The following is an 18,365-nucleotide window of genomic DNA, read 5'->3' on the forward strand; positions in this document are numbered from 1 at the left end:
TATTATGCATACCAGCTGCAGAAACCCTATGTCTCTGAATTCCTGATGGCCCTGAAATAAGTAAAGAAAGAGGTAATGGCAACAGCACCACATTTAACAGTATAACAGGGGGTAATACCTTTACTCATCTAAATTTGCAGTAACTCAAATGTTAACAAGAATGTGGCTGACAACTTCAAAATAAGCTTAAAACTGCAGCTATCTTAAATATCCCACCCAAAAACCAACTTGACACGCACATTCATATAAACTATTAACACTATTTCAGAGTGACACGGTAGTCTAATGATAATTTAACAAAGCATACCTGTAAGCTCCTCTTGAAATGAAGGAGTGGTGCCCACGTCCAGAAAGTACTGAGTCATTGATTGCTGGGAGCTGTCCTGTGTGGTAATGTTTGCCAGGAATTCCTCTGTAGCAGTGATAGGGGGTTCTGCAGCAGGCCCACCACCAGTGATATGGCGATCATGTCCCACTGCAGCTGCATGCCTCCTTGCAGCTGTTATCATATCTGTGGTTCTGTGATGTACCTGCTCATAGGTGCAACTGTGTCACCCAATATCATTTATGTTGCGGACTAATTCATCCCACGGGGCTGAATGCTGAGCTAAATTGGACCACCCTCTGGACAACAGTACTGCCTGATGTTGACATAAGCCATCTATGATGAGGTCATTCTTAGCCTCAGTAAATGGGGGCCTATGTCAAACAGACAATCTGTGTCCTGAAAGACAAAAAAAATAACACATATAAGGATCACATAAGTACAAATAAACTGTTTACAGATAAAGCAGTAAAGGAAGACTGTCAGTATTCCCCATTTGATAAACTTCAAAGGTTCAACAGGGGTCAAAAACAAATGAGGGAGGATACAAACCAAGGAGAGTAACAAGAGAAACATACCCTTGTTTGTGCAATAACAGATACTCAGATGTTCTCACCCACCCAAAATAAGTCCATTATAGTCTGTGCCATAGCAGAAACATAGGACCAGCCCCCAACCACGAAACATGTGTACATAGTTATCACACAGCATTATATCCTCAGCCTACTCTACATCCTCTGTACCTTTGAAATGGCTTGAAAAACAAGGCCACGTCATGACTGCAGTTCTAAAAATGCATATGGATTTACTTCACATTACTCAACTACATTCTGGCATATGCATTATGTAGGCAACAAAATGGATACATACCTGCTGGGGTGCGATACTCCACTGTAGAGATATACTGTTCAAAATAAATGTGTCACTGAGTTAAACAGTATAATAATTCTCATCCACATCAGTTTGCCTTGCTACACATTTGCCTTATTATAATGGAGCACATTACTAGTGGATTGCATCTATCCTAGTAAGTGCTTCACAGATGCTAATTACAGCATAAGCAGCTGAATTGTATTCTACTCATCCAATCTTGTGGAGCTAGTGAACAAGATATCCATCCATGTAGATGTCATGCTGTTTTTTTATGCAGATTTATAAAATAGTGGAGTACAGACATAAAGTAATCACAGACAGCTTGTTCATAGCTGCTGCTTTTTTAATACATTTGTCTGTGCTACAGGCTGAAGCCAATGCTGCTGCTGCTGCCAATAGCCATAGACAGAGAAGGTGAAGTCTTTGCAAGCCAAGAACACAGTACAGGAACTGTACCACCTCTGGCAGCCTTGACTCAGAGCCAGAGCCAAATGCAGGGAATACATTCCAGTGGAAAATAAGTTATGTGTTGAGCTTAGAATCTTAGCAACAGGTACCTTTCACAGACTACCAGGGGACAGGCTTGATGTGTCATAGGCACCAGCATCCAGGATCTTCCAAACATTCCTGCATGCTATGCTACAACATGGCAGACAGCACATATATTTTGCCATTAGTTCTGAGGAGAGGGTCACAAGAATGCTACAACTGTACCATGTATAGCACTACCCTGAAGTAACATGTGCCATACATCGCAGTCATTCACACATGAAAACAACATCTGGGGAATAGGGTAGGGTAAGGTCTACCACTTGAACACCTGCCAAGTCATGTGTAATGGTAAGGGAGTCATCGGGAACATGTGTGCTGGCAACCCTGGCTGTTAACATGACTACCATATGTGCCACATCTCCCAACTGCACCAGATGTATGCTATGGGGGGTATCTCATAGGCTCATTTAGGGGTGGATGCATGCTATGCACTGGAGTTGTGGTGGATGAAACCCAAGAGAAACACAGACACACACAAACACACACACACACACACACACACACACACACACACACACACACACACACACACACACACACACACACACACACATACAGAAGAACACTTTAATGGGACACATGGTCCAACCTGTAATGTCATAGAGCAAGTTTCTGAGCTACTGAAGTCACAGTGCCAGTGCCTACATACATTTGGTCAAGGTCTCCATTACAATTCACTGACATGTCCCACAATGATCATGGTATGTGCTATGCTACTCAAGTTAATCTTGTGGAAACAGCTGCGGCAGGATCAACAAAGGGAAGTGGAGCACAACTTTCCAACAATGCCAAGGTCAGCACAGCCACAGGCCGATGATGAGTCAGAGAAGGAACTGGCAGCTTGTGTGGTTGTAGCAGATATAGGCATGTTCTGTATGTCCTTGCATTGGCTAGGGGACAAGTCATAGCACACTGAATCACCACCTATTAGCCAAAAAACATCCTCCTACTTCACCGTAGTTTGGAACTGCAGAAGTATTACAGAGGAAAGATTAACAGTAAGGATACACCTTGCAGTTTCTGACTTCTCAACCCTCCCTAAATTAGACAACAGGAAGGATGCCAAACAAGCAGAATAACCAGACCAATACAGTCTTGTTAATGCCTTATCAGAAACACACCTTTGCTCCCCCACCCCCAAAAGGACAGGCAATGCTTGTTTGAGACATCCAACTTGGCTTTCCTTAGTTGGCAACTGGATATCATATTATTTTCCATTAATATCCTTTGACATTGTAAGTGCAATGATATAGAATGGCTTACACACTGTATGTCCCAGAGTACTTGTCAGATAACTGCTGAATTGCCAAGGAACACTGAAAGGTAAGACAACTCTATATATTTGCAAGCAAGAACTATAATAGGGTGTGTAATCACTAAGTGCAGTATTTTCACTGATAAACATTTCACCAAATATACAACTAATATGCAATGTTTTAATATATCTGTGCATTTGTTTAATTTGTTTGTGTGCTGAATGAGTGTTTTTGCTTGCTACAAAGGTGTTTGTGTGAAAAACAGAGTTAAGATGCCCATCCTATGTTTTGAATGTGCATTGTATATTAATTTGGATTCCAGACCTATATTGTACTGTGTATGTCATAAACTGATTTCTGTATTGGCCTATTACTTGTATTTTTTTTAAATTTTTGGGCCACTGTTTGTGCAGTACTGTGCTTAGCACAAACAGTTTGGCTATGCTCAGCTGGTTTGCATGGACAGCGGCAGTGCACAAACTGGATGACTGGACCTTCCGGTTAGCAGGCAGGATCCAGACATGTAAAAATAGACATTGGATGCATTCTATTAATGTAATTGTGCTTGGCACAAGCCTAGTAAGTGTCATTACACTGCATTTAACAGCATGAACCTCAAAATTAAAACTAATCTTGGAGATGATCATGTAATTTCTTCTGTGGCTGCAGGTAAGTGTTGAGCTAAAGACCACATGGTCCTAGTTTGACTACAAGGATTGCAGCCTTTATTTTACTGTTGTGATCTTGCATTAGCTAGCAGTGAAATTAAACATATGCAAGTTTTTTTTCATTCGTCTTGTGGCAGCAGCTTTAAGTGTAAGACTATCATACATAAGGTCCAGGGTTCAACTACAGTAAACTCCATTGTTTTTTAATGGTGTCCCACTTCATATTATAGTCACTGTCCATTATAGCAGTTGACCTAGTATTTCTTATATCATAATTATTTGCTGACACACTAATATTGTGCCAGTTATGTAGTTATGTATTAATGTCTGTATTGGTTATCATCTCTGTATTGGTTACCATCATGCAAACACATTGCCTGTGTTTGCACAATGGTAAGGGACGTGCACCATTTTCAAATGTTGCAAAATCCAAAAGTGCATGCTCTCAGCATCTGCAATAACTGGAATTGGTGGGAAATATCATTATAGATCAGTCCTCATCTGCATTAGACATGGCTGGTGTCTGTGGACAGGTTTTGAGATTTCAGTCCCGAAGATGGGTTGTGCAAAAATCCAAGGTGTTTGTTGGACTCCAATTGAATGAGTATGGTCCCTGGCTGTTGCAGGAGTACTATCGTAGAACTGATTATAAATCAGATGCATGGAATAGTTTTGCCAGTGATTTGTCCAGTGCTAACAGTATCCCCCACACTGGCAAACAGTGTAGAAATCATTGCAGAGGCATCAGGAAGAGGAATAGGGATACCTTTGACCATTGGATCAAGGAATGTCAGACTTGTGGCATTCCACAGATGTCTAAGTATTGCTTACAGCCACTAATCCTAAGAGTTAGCAGATGCATTTGCTCAGGATTGGTATTCTTAATGGTATTCTGTTGTGTTCTGCTTTTTCCACAGCTCATGCAGATAGATTGCTGAATCTGCAAACCTATGAAGCAGGATTGGCATGAATGTGAGATGCAAGTGGTATGTATACATCCAAACAGTATTGTTATTGTAGCACTAATAGTAAATGCAGCTTATTTTGTTAAACACTTGTATCACATTTTGTATGTATTTGTCAATTGTAAACGAAAAGTATGCATGCATTAGTCTGTAGAAAAAAACAACAGTCCAGTATTACAGAGTAGTCAGAGGTTGTCAGTTCAAAAACCACACTTCCCTGTTTAAGTGCATATCAATATTGCAATGTAACGTAAGACCTATAAACCAGGGACAAGAATAACCTGCTGAAGATTGTCATCAGTATAACTGGAACACACATATGTACAATATATGCACATATCCATGATTGCTTGATGCAGTCAGTAATTTACTATGGATCTGTTATGAGCTTGGTTGTCTTAACAGTGTAAAAGTTATTTCTTAAGAGTTGGTAGCATTAAAAGTAAAGGCAGTAGAATTATACCTATCAACTGTTCAGATTTTTGGAAAAATATTTTTGGTATTTTCTTCATAAAATGTGTGGTTTTCTGACACATCAGTAGAATTATCTGAGGACTGAACTCACTAAATAATGACATAGACTGGAGTTTCAGACTTCAAATCATTCCCACAAAATGTATGTTCCAACAAACCCTGTTACTCTAGCAACTTTTTAAATGAATAGGAGTAATATTTAAAATATGTCCCTATTTTGGGGCCTTTGTCCCCCCCCCTCCATTTTTTCAGGGTTCGTCCATATTTCTTGCACTAAGAGGTAGAGAAATATGAGCAAAATAGAGTCATAGAATTTTTTACATAAGCACTATATGTCATGTATGAAGTTAGTAATGATCTCCTTTTGTTCTCTCACCCCCACCCCTTTTCTTTTTTTTAATTTTAGGTTGTGTTTACTTAATTTTTGTGTTGTTATGTATAATATTGTATCTCTTTGTTACCTATTTTTATTTGTTATTATTTTCAATTGTGTTTGTATTTTTTATAATTATTTATATTTGTTTTTCTTTATCATTTTTTACTATTTACATTTTTTCAGTTATGTTTTATTTTATTATTGTATTTGAATGTTGTATTTTATTACTACAGCACAACATGGTAGGCCGCTTCCCCATGATCCGAGTACACTCACTCCACCTGCTACAGCACCAAGGCCCAGCACTTTTGGGCTGCAGCCTAGCCACACACCCCTAGCTGCCCCTACCCTACCTGGACCTTCAAGTAGTTCTGCCCCAGGGGATAGGCCTGTTGTTCCCTCTGGGAGCAGAGGCAGAGGGGGCAATTTTGTCACCCAAGTTGAACTGCCAGGTATGATGCATAGGATTGTATGCCGCACAGTTGGTGCATGCCTGCACTGAGTGGAGACACTGCTCTCCATCATTGTCCTGAATAACGCAAGGACACACAGATGTCAGACACTGCAGTCATCAGCTCAGTGAGGTGACAGTGATGACATTCAAGTGGGTGAGAACTCAATTCTCACTGTCACCAAATTTGACTTCTATAAGTTCGCTATTTCCCAACCATCACTCCATCATGGTGTTCATCCCCCTCTTGTGTCCTTCAATAACTCTGTGTCTTGTCTCGTATGTATTGTCTGGCAGTGAATGCTTCCTCACCTTCCCAATATGCCTGCCACAGACATGCCTATGTCCCTTCCCCAATATTCCTCTCTCTCCTTAAAAAAAAAAAAAAAAAAAAAAACACCTGCCCCAAAAGTCCCCCAAAAAAGAAGGTCATCCCATACATAGCTCTCCATTTCACACGTGTCTACTTGACACACCTAATTTGGTCAAATTGGCTTCACAACAGAATTATATTCTTGTCACCCCTTTCTCTGAAAGGGACAGTCCAAATTCAGCTAAGTTTCTGTGCATGTGATCATTTGTTACAATTAAAGAAATGGATAGCTTAGGTTCTTTCCTACACTCTTCCTGCACATCCCTGCCTTCCTTTAACTTAGTTTTTCCCCCTTTTTGCTCCACTTTCACCACTTTACAGTCTCCCCATTTCTTTTCTTTAAAGAATTTGTGTGTAATTTTACCTTAAAAATCCACTAAAATCTATGATCCACTATCATTGCTGTTCAATTCTCATGATGATTCACATTGTTCCTGTAGTTCCTCCATGCCTGGCCTGACCTTTGTCCTCTCTCTCTTGCGCTGTAAGGTTGGGGTAAAAATTTCTATTTACATTCTTTCAGACCATCTGAGGGGAGGATAGTTGGCATCATATTTGTTATTTTCTCCCCCGTTTGTTCTGTGTAAATGATACTAGTTTTTGTCTGTGAAAATTCTTGAGGTGTTCTATTTCTATTAAATCCTTCTCTGTGGGTATATTCTCATAATACTCCATCAGACATTAAAGACATTATCAATAAAAATTGGGTGATTTTCAAACGTAAGCCAGAAATGTTTGACACACTTGGAACAAAAAACCCATTTTGTTTACAAAACAGGAAGGAATTTTAAATTTTTATTTGAACATGTTACAATGACTAAACCACTTGCAGCTAGGGGTACCATTCGGTGTGGTTCATGTAAACAATATAGCTATATTCTAGAAGGAAATGGGGTAACTTTATGCAATTTAGCCATGTATACTAATTTAAAAGAATGTAATTTTACTACTAGGGGCATAGTCTATATAGCTATATGTCAGCAATGTCAGTATTTTTATGCATGGATGGAGCAGTGGTGCATCTGAAGCATTGTTACCTCACAGCAAGAGGTTCTCCAGTTCGATTCTCGGCTGGGGTGCCTTCCGTGTGGAGTCTGTATGTTCATGTGGGTTTCTTCTGGGTGCTCTAGCTTCCTCCCACAATTCAAATACATGCATCTGGAGCATTTTTCCCCGGGTCTCCGCTGAAAATTGGCTTTGTTCCAAGTTGGACTTTCCCGCTAAACAAATGTTAAATAAATAAATAAAATGTAGGTAAAACAGAGACACAACTGAGGAAGCAAATATATGAATACCTATATGCTATCTCAAAGGGTGATGTTAACAATAGACTGTTCAAGCATTTCCAGATTTGCTGAGGTTTTACAAGATTCAAATTTGGGATATTGGACATCATACCAAGAAATCCTAGAGGAGGATGTTGGGAGCTTGATTTAGAAAAGAAGGAATTATTTTGGCAATTAAAACTTAATGCCACATTCCAAACACCACTTATTGAGAATTTATCTATTCTCCCCATCCTCAAATTAATAGCACAACAACTGTAGATGATTGTATTGTTTCAAAAAAGAACACAATTTTATTCAGTTTAATTCACCTGAGAAACATACTTTGAAGGGTTGGCTGAAAAATGGAAGGTAGACGCATTATATGTTTCAACATATTTTTTATTTGTTTATTTTATATTACTCATTCACTTACTATTCATTCATTAAATAAACATAATTTTACTTTAAGTACATTATTAATGCAAAGTTATCTGAAATATTCTAAGAAAAATATTTCCTATTTTTAACTAGAGATATATTAAATATTTAGTAATGATCAATTTTTAAACATCCTGTTGTTTATGGAACTTGAACTAAGACAGATATTTAAACTCAGTCACTACTTCACAGTTTTTAAAGGGTCAAATGTAAACTGTCTCTATAAGAAATCTTTGAAGTAGAGTTTTATGAATGAAACAATAGTTTAATTGAATAATTGGCTACAATCTGAAGTTCTATTTAAACAAATGTTATTTGCATTTATATAGTTCTGATGAAGACCCATACAAGAGGGACAAACGCGCTTGTCCAGTACTTTACATATTTTATTCAATAGTGTGTGTGGAAAAAATGTTTTTTTTTTTTAACTACTGACTTGGATCGTTCACATTTATGGGCTTGTATATAGCCACTCTTCTGCCTTAACACACCAAACTGTGACCTGTATTTTTTTTTAAGGAAAGAAAGGAATGTTGGGGAAGGGTTCATAGGTTCATAGGAGGATACTAGGCTATTGGCCCTAGGGCCTAGCCAAAAATGTACCCTGGCTTTTCCACCCAAGAAAATTATTTTCCTGTGCCCCTGTCGAGCAGAGCCACAGAAGTGATCCCCGGGGCGAATCTCCTATCTCCCATCCAATCATCAAGATTTTAGATAGGTAGTCTGTTCCAGAGTATGGGAAGTCTCTGGGACAGGAATCTATCCCTCCAGCATGTTCTGTTTATTGTGGTGATAAGGTTTAGGTCCCTAGAGCGTGTAGCTCGGAGGGATTGGGATTTCTTTAAGTGGAGCATGTCCAGCAGCTCTGGGTTTGACATAGCTTTGTATGTTAGGCAGAGATCGCCTCTGAGTAGGCGATATGCGACGGAGTAAAGCTGGAGATTTTTGAGATGGTCTGTGTAGGGCATCTGTTTGAGGCCAGTAATCCTCTTTGTGAGGTATTTCTGTGGCCTTTCCAGTTGTTATAAATGTCTTGTGAGGTACATACCAAAAGGAGTGTTGTACTCTATAATGGGTCTAATGAATGATGAGTAGAGGGGAACAATGACCTCTTTTTTTCTGGATGAGAAACCTTTTGTGATGAGGTGAGCCATGTAGAAGGATTTCCTGACCACTGTGGCAATGTGATTATCAAAGGAGAGACTACTGTCCACCTGTGTCCCAAGGTCTCTTATCACATTTTCAGCATTAAGTAGACTACCAGCTATGTGGTAGTTCATGGGTACAGAGTTTTTGCCAAAGGGGATGACAATACACTTTTTGGCATTGAGCTTCAGGCCATGTCTTTGACACCAGGCATCTGTCTCAGTGAGGCCCTTTGGTAGGATGTCCACATCGTTAGGAGTTTCAATTATGGCTCCTAGTTTGCAGTCATCTGCAAACTTTGTTAGCCAAAGACCTTCTGTGTTAGCCTGTACTTCAGAGAAGTAGATACCAAACAGGAGAGGACCCAGTACTGAACTCTGTGGTACTCCACTTGTCACTGGTCTGAAGTCGGATTTGGAGTCTGCTACTTTCTCAGTGTGGGTTCTGTCCATGAGCCAGTTGGCAACCCATCTTGTGACATAGGGATTTATACCTAGTTTAGTGAACTTATCTATAATTCCAGAGTGGGGGATGGTGTTGAAAGCCTTGGTGAGATCTAGATAAGCTGTGTGAACCACCTTACCCTCATCTATGGCTTTGGTGACTGCTTCAAAGAAGTCTATCAGGTTTAGGAGACATGATCTGCCTTTTACAAATCCGAACTGAGTAGGGTCCAGAGTTTGGAGATTACCAATGCCTTTGTTTATGAGTTCCATGATGATACATTCCATGGCCTTGCAGATCAGGCTCGCCAGGCTAATGGGGCAGTAGTTCCTGGGGTCCATCATGGCTCCCCCTTTGTGGAGTGGGATAACCGTCGCGGTGCACCATTCAGTGGGCACAAAGCCTGAGGTGAGGCTATGACTGAACATGCTACTTAGGTAGGGTGCCAGTTCATTCTGTAGTTCATATAGAATGCAGCCTGGGATATTGTCAGGTCCCATGGATGCTGTGTTCTTGGCTTTGGAGAGTGTGTTTTTTACCTGTGCAGCCATGATTACAGGAACTTTGCATTCTTCCGGTATAGAGATGGGCCCTCTAGGGGGTGAGAGGGGAGTAAAGTTAGCACTGAACCTATCTGCCAGGATATTGGCAATATCAGTTGGTTCTGTATATTTAGTGTCACTGTGCTGTAACTCAGAGCAGATCTGAGTGTTGCCATTGAGAATCTTGACATAGCTATAGAATGCTTTGTGGTTGTATTTAGAGTCAGTGGCAATTTTGTTTTCCTAACTAGCTTTGGAGGATTTTATGAGGGATCTCAGCTTCTTACTGAGGATGACCAGGGCATTCCTCCAGTCATGGGATTTTACTCTTTTTTGCAACAGTTTCTTTCTTCTGTTGTAGAGTTTGTTTATGGCAGGGGACCACCAGATTGTCTTCCTTTTTTTAGAGGATAGCATCTTGGTTCTATTAGGGATAGCATAATCCATGCACTCGTGTAAGTGCTTATAAAGTGCATTTGTGTAGGATTCAGCAGTTGTAACTCTATTGTCCATCTGCATGGGTGTCATGAAGTTTGCCACTTCTGTCTTAAGAAGTGTGAAGTTGGTTTTGGAGAAATTTTTTATGGTGGTTTCCCTAATTGGGGGTGGGTGCGAGATGTGGATGTCTAGGGTGATTAGCTTGTGGTCGGATCTGACCAACGAGGAATTGACCTCTGGTGTGGAACACCGGTTGCCCATGTTGGTAATGACCAGGTCTAGGATATTACTGCCCCTGGTGGGGGTGTGAATAAGTTGATCCAAGGCATTGGAATTTATGAATTCCAGAAAATGTTGAGCAAAAGAGTTGGCACATGAGTAGTTTTCCCAGTTAATGGTGGGGTAGTTGAAATCGCCCATTATTAGGGTGTTAGGTTGTACCCTAATACTTTCCAGTGTATCAAGAAATGAGGAGTGGAAATCCTGGGGCATGGTGGGTGGTCTGTCGCAAGCTACAATTTGGATTGCGGTCTTGCCCAGAGTTAGTTGCACTTGGATAATCTCGGATGCATTATGCTGTTCAACTAGCCTGGAGGTGTGGATATCCTTAATGAATATGGACACGCCGCCACCTTTAGTGCTTCGTTCTGGGTTAGGTGGCCAAAAGGTTTGGTATGAATTATAGCCTGGTAATGCAGGGGTTCTCTCTGGAGCTTTGAACCAGGTCTCTGTCACTGCACAGATGTCAATGTACTCCATTTTAAAAAGTGCCTCAAGTGAGTGCATTTTGAGGTTTAGACTTCTAGCATTGAGTAGCATTACCCTCAGATTTTTCTTGCTTGTAACTGTTACAGTGGTGAATTTGTCATTTGCACCTTGCCTAAAAAAGGCACTATAGAGTTGGCAAGAGCCTTAGCCAGTATCCGGAATCCCAAGGGCGACAGGTGCAAGCCATCTCTGGCAAAGCATTGTGGTCTGTCGATCATGTCGTCCCAGGCAGACAAATACTGGATCCCCTTAGAATGACACCAGAAGCTTAGCCAATTGTTGAAGTCAATCATTTTGTCCTTGTACTGTGGCATCATTCTGGGTGATGGCAGGATGCTACTCAGGGCCAGGGTCATACCTGCCTGGGCTACAAGATCAGAGAGCTCCTCCATGTCTCTTTTCATGTAGTCCAGGGAGGTACGTCTCAGGTCATTCACACCAACATGGACAATGACAGTGTCACATTTGCACTTGTTGTGGAGTGACCCGAGTGCATGCATTATGTGACGGATCCTGGCACCTGACAGGCAGCTGACAGTAACTTTCTCCTTGTTTAGCCTGGTGAGTGGAACATCAGTGTGCCTGACTATAGAGTCACCTATGACTAGAGTGTTGGGTATGTTGTTATGCCTTATGGGCTGTGGTTGAATGGCACACTGAGTTTGTGAGCTATGTGTCTTTTGGGTTGAGTTGGGGGGTGGAGTTTGCTTGCGTTTCTGCTTTGGAGGTCCCTGATGCTTTGGCAGGTTTTTATTGAGAGCCTCCATGAATATAGGTGTGTGTTTTGTGTTCTATGTGTGTGTTTTGGTGGTGTAGGTTTTGAGGGACTATGTGATGAGTGTGGTGTGGTGCAAGTGTTTACCTTCTCCTCTTGACTGTCTAGTCCAGTCTTGGGTGAAGAGAGCTTTGCTTCCAGTTTGGCAATATAAGTGCATCTCTCACAAGTTGTAGTGTTGGGTGGTAGGAGGAGAGGGTTGTCTGTGTACATGAGGCAATTGCTGCATTGCCCCAAGATGCCCATATTCATCAGGTAGACAGGAGAAATCACTGGGAGCTGACCCTTAGACATGCCTGGACATAGGCATGTCTTGGACAGGCAAGTTGGGAAAGTGAGGAAGCATTTGCTGACAGACAAAACATACAAAACAAGACACAACACCATGGCAGTTGGGGTGAGGCTGGGAAGATCAAAGTCGCATGGACATCAGACACAGTAACAGTGTGACTCTAGTCCTCACCCAGTGGACTGTCATCACTATTCCATCACTGTGTCACTGGCTACAGTGGCTGATGGAAAGCAATCTCTCCATCTGGTGTAGGCATCTGCTCATTATCTGGTGCACAATCTCTCCATCTGGTGTAGGCATCTGCTCATTATCTGGTGCACAAGCCTACACACCATACCTGGCAACTCAGCTCGAATGATAAATGCATCCTATCAACATCTGCTCCCAGAGGGGACCAAAGGTCTAGCCTCTGGTGCAGAACTACCTAAGAGTCCAGGTAGAGGAAGGTCAGCAGAGGGGGTGCTGCGAGGCTGCAGCCCAGATGTGCTGAATCTTGATGCCTGAGCCGGTGGAGTTAGTGTAGGCAGATCATGGAGACCAGCCTACCCTGATGTGCTGTAGTAATAACATAAAAAACATAAAATAAAATACAATAATGAAATAAAACACATGCCAAAACAAATGCAAATAATACAATTAAAAATAATAAAATAATAGTATAAAGTATTATTTATTTTATTTTTATTTATTTTACATTTGTTGACCGGGCTAGTCTAACTGGATATATGTCCATTTTCCGTAGAGGCCCAGGGAGAAAAGCTCCAAGATACATACAAAAAAGAAGGAGAGATAAGCTCCAAGACAGATATAATAAAACAATATAAAAGGTTGCAACAGTCAAACTTAACATCTGTTGGCAATATAAAGTACAGAACTCATAGTAAGCATAACTCAAGTAGTACATGGTAAATATACAAAAAGATGTTACTATTTACATATATACATATATTTTAGTTGTCATGACATAGTATTTGGTTTCTTAAGGGTAAGTCTGTACAGGTGAGGAGACTGCATTAGTGTGAGGGAGGAAAGATAGTCAGGGGCATAACCAGTGGGTAGGGAGGAAAAGTTTTAGCTTCTGTTTAAAAAGAGTTAATGAAGCCAGAGAAATGAGTTCAGTGGGTAAAAGATTCCAGTGCTTTCCAACAGTATTAGAGAAGAGGGAGTCTCCTGCCAAGTTGTTGGTTTTGCAAGTATTGATAAGTATTTTGTTGGAGGAGCGTAAATTCTTATAAAATTCGTATAAAAATAATAATATAGTTACAAACACAAATGAAGAAATATGTAATAATAAAGCAATAAAATGATACATAATAAAAACAAATAAGACAAATGACCATAAAAACAAAACAAAAAAAAAACAAAAAACAAAAAAATAAAAACAAAGAGAAGGGGTGGGGGTGAGAGAAAAAACGAGAACATTACTAACTTCACACTTAATATACAAAGCTTTCTACAATTAATTTACTCTATTCTGTTATATTTTACTTTTAACACTATCAGCTGCTAATATATGTATTTATTACTTTGAATACCACCCTGTTACTAACACATACTATTGTACAGATCAGATTTAATCCATCAATCATTCATGGGTGCATATATTGCACATATGCATGTTCCATGTACCCTAATTACACTTGCCATTTAAGCCACAGATATAGAGGGCTGAACTTAAAATGCTATAATGATGAAAATGCAACAGTATTGTATATTTAATGATGAAAATCTAAAACAGTATTGCAAACAAGTTAAGTTTTATATTTGGGAATTATGGTATTTGATCCCACAACCAGTGAATATTGTAATACTGTACTTTTGTTTTGGACTACAGCATAATGCATGCACACTTTCCTTTTATACTTTATAGATTCATACTTACTGTAATCTGAGAATGTACAACTGTTGCTTTGTGCTACAGACCATACCTATCAACCTCTTATAGCAAGATATCCGGACAGATCATGAAACAAAGGGGGTACATGACCCAAAAATAGGGGAAGATTTTAAATATTGCTCTTACAAACATGGAAAGCTGCATAGGATTTATGTTAACATGCATTTTGGCACTCATTATTTAATTAATTCAATCTCAAATATTTGCCAGAAAAACATAAATCTTATGAGGAGCAGACCATAAGAGTGAGTCAAAAATCTGGATGTTCAGCAAAAATATGACAGTTAAGAGCTATGCTAAAGACTAACACATGCATACTTGCTCTTACAGTTGACATATGCATGCTCAAATTTATACAACTGTACAATATAACAACTAATCCATCTTTAACTGTTAAGGTTATAATAACAGTACTTTCCATAATTATGCTTACATTTCACATACTTTTCTCATCCTTGTCAGTTGTATTGCATGGGACTTCACATTCAAGGCCCTCTCTTCTGCAGCTGTGAAAAAAAGGAAAAAAAATAATGCCATTATAAATACCAGCCTTGACTATATTCAGCTTTAATATTTGCAGTTAGTCAATACAATTTATACATACACATCTTTGGGGTGTTCCCTGGTTGACATTCCCTGATGCAACAAACAAGGGTATCCTGTTTCCTCCTTCAGAGATCATCATAGTGATAACAGCATTATTTTCCAGTGCATGGAATATCTGTCAAACTGGACAAAGCCCTAGCCACACTAGTTCAGGCTTCAGACTTATACTGAAAGCCTGTATAGTTACCCTGCAAGAGGCGAGGGCCATGCTCCTTAACTAGGAGTCCAACAAAGACTTTGGACTCCTGAACACCCCAGAGTTGCACTCGGAAGTGCATACCCTCTCCAATACAACCAGCCATGTCCCCAAAAGATCAAGCTCAATGTCTAATGTGTATTTCCTACCAATTCCACTTTAAATATAACATTTTCCTACTAATTGCACATATTGTGCTTACTGGAAACGTGGACTGTCTGCATTTTGATACATTTGAAACAGCTGTGCTCTGCTTACCATCATGTAACGACAGTAAGCCAAGTGCCTTTGTTTGCATGATGGTAAGCGGTGTGCAGCCTTTTCAAATGTATCAAAAACTGGTCAGTGCATACTCTCAAGCAATGCAATTCCAAGGTTATTTCATATACAGCTACTTATGCAACTTTTATTCAACTGGGAGAGCAGAACTATACTTTTATGAACGTCGTCATATCAGCAAAACTATGTCAGGTATTATAAGTGAGAGTAAATATAATGTGATGTGAAACAAGAGTACAATGTGTATGGAATACACAGTATTTGAAATCAGGACCATGTGTACAGTAGTCCTAAACTTACAGCTTTTGCCACAAGGAAAGTTGGGACAGCACTTGTCTATGTAACACTTTATTTGTATAATCTGCAATGTCACAGCAGTATAAGAAAACGTTTGTATACTTTGTACTAGAACCCAAGACCATCTGTACTCCAGCCCTAGACTTAACACCTGTCACCAGAGGATTAGTTAGATGAGGTCCCCTATTTTAGTTAACTTGATGGTATTTGCACTTACCAGGTTTGCGTGATGGCCAGAGATGCCCAGCAGTATTAATTGAATGCATCTTGTGCCTATTTTTGGATGTCTGGGCCATGTCTGATACATGGGTGGTCTGATACATAGGTGGTCCAGTCGCACAAGTGAGCTAAGCATAGCTAAAGCCATTTTCAGCAAGCTGTGCATCGTGCAAATTAGGAAGAAAAAATAAATAAAATAAAAAAAGAGGGAAGATTAAACAATTACACATACAACATTCATTAAGAATAATCCTAATATATATCGAAAAAGGGAAAAGAAATTGCCATGCGATCAACCTTTTGCAGAAAGAAAACTTACTTGGAAGTGCTATCTGCATTCACGAACAGGTTTCGCAGCCAGATGCACTGCTGCACACCAGAAAACCTTGTTTAAGTGTGCAGAGCTTCATTAATATTCATTACGCACCACTGCCACAGACAGTACTTCATGTACACAATAACACTCTGTGTAGGCTCAACATGAACCCTACATGGAGTTTACTGAATCCTTGGGTTAGATTATTTCTCTAGCTAAGTTTTTTGTTTTTTGTTTTTTTTTTAACATAGCTCCACAGTGTTTATTTGACATGAGTGAAGTTCAACATATTATATATTCTAGGAGTTATAATGTTCTTTTAAAATATTTTCAATTTAATGTGTCTTCATCAAAATTTAGTTGTACAATAGAAGAAATTACAATGCATTAGTAAGTAATACAACTTCTTTAGAGGGAGATTTTTGTTTATCTTCCCATATGACTAATTGAGTTGTATCAGGACATTGCTATAACCAGACTCTAACAACTGGTTATACCCTCTCTGGAAGAAACAACAAAAGTAAACTGTTTTATGCAGGAGAACATGCACCTTGCCCCCCCCCCCCCCATGTTGGGTGCAAGTCTGCCTCTCCCAAGCTTATATATTTCAACTCCATAAATGTATATACATGAAGAAGGAAGACATAACCCAAAAGAAATTAATCACTGCTAGTATAAACGTAGGAACCACACTGGCAGAGATTTCCTATGAAAACACTATTTGTCGAATTCAGCTTCACAGAACTGAATTCAACCAGGTGGTAACTCCTCCAGTTTAAGTTTGTTGAGGATGTAGGGAACCCATTAGTTTACAGATAGCAATAAACTGAAAGTCTGAGCCATAGGGAATGAGATTCAATGTTTTGTGTTTGAATATTCTGGATAATTTAACTGGGTGCCATTTGACTTGACTGAATGACATATTAGCTGGTTTGCCAGATTAGTACATACAATGAACTCTGCATTGTAGTAACAACCCATAGAGAAATAACAACTCTGACACTTGTGTTGGGATTCATCTCAGGGCCCTCATCCATATGGGTGTCACTGCTACTGGTCCAAAATGAGGATCTGGACAGTTAGGTACATGCTTTCCCCAAGAGTTTTTGGTACCTGACTACTCAGCGACTCCTTTTTGGACCCAAGGAATGACAACCACATAGAATTCATGGGGTCCGGGCTTCATTCCCCATACAAGGATCAGAGTTTTCCTTTTCTGCTGACTTGTTAATAAGATATTAGGTTTGTGGTTCATTATCTGTACTGCACTGAATGCTTATGTATTTAAAAATCAACTTTATGGTGGTTTTCTAACTGAAAGTAAAAAAAAAAAAATACTCTTGAGGAAAGTAGGTACCTGACTGTCCAGAAACTGCTTGTTGGTAAAGTGGCAGTGACAACTACATGTAAAGTGTGTGATGATGACATTCCTGGGTTCCATCCTCAGAGAAAGGTCATAGTTTTCCTTTTCTGTTGAATTGTTAATACAATGCTAGGTAAATAGTCTGTGCTGTACTTTATGCTTTTGTGTTCAAAAATCATGTTCATGGTGGTTTCCTTTTTGAAAGAAAGAATGCTCTTGGGGAAAACAGTATCTCACTGTCCAGAAACTCCTTGGTGGTCCAGTGATAATGACAACATCAGGGAATGCAGATTGTCCTGGTTTCAATCTCCAGACAAAGGTCAGAGTTTTACTTTCCCATTGAGTGGTTTACCAGATAAATGTATAGATCAGGCTCCCATTAATGGGTATTTTTCAGAACAATGGATGATGACTTTCTATTCAGACAGCTGATGTTTTTATTTTGAAAAGGACAAGAAGACATCATATTAAGAGAACAACTCCATATGGATCTGAATCTGAAGGTTTATTCCTAAGGGGTAGTCCACTCCCTGGTAATGACTGGGGCTAGCTCATGTGTTGCTGTTTGTGGCTAACTGGATGTTCTACAGTGGTACCAGCTTATGATGAGTTTCACCTGATCTGTTTCTGTGGGTCAAAGTGCTATTGTGTTAGACTGTGGCACTGCAAAGGATTTTCTGATATTTTTCATTGTTAAGATCTCTTGATCACCTTCTTGAATATTGCCTTGTATACAGTTTAAATCTTACTGGGATAATGGTTGTTTTT

Source organism: Protopterus annectens, chromosome 7.part1 (assembly GCF_019279795.1).
Source record: "Protopterus annectens isolate FY-2018-M chromosome 7.part1, PAN1.0, whole genome shotgun sequence".
NCBI lineage: Eukaryota > Metazoa > Chordata > Ceratodontiformes > Protopteridae > Protopterus > Protopterus annectens.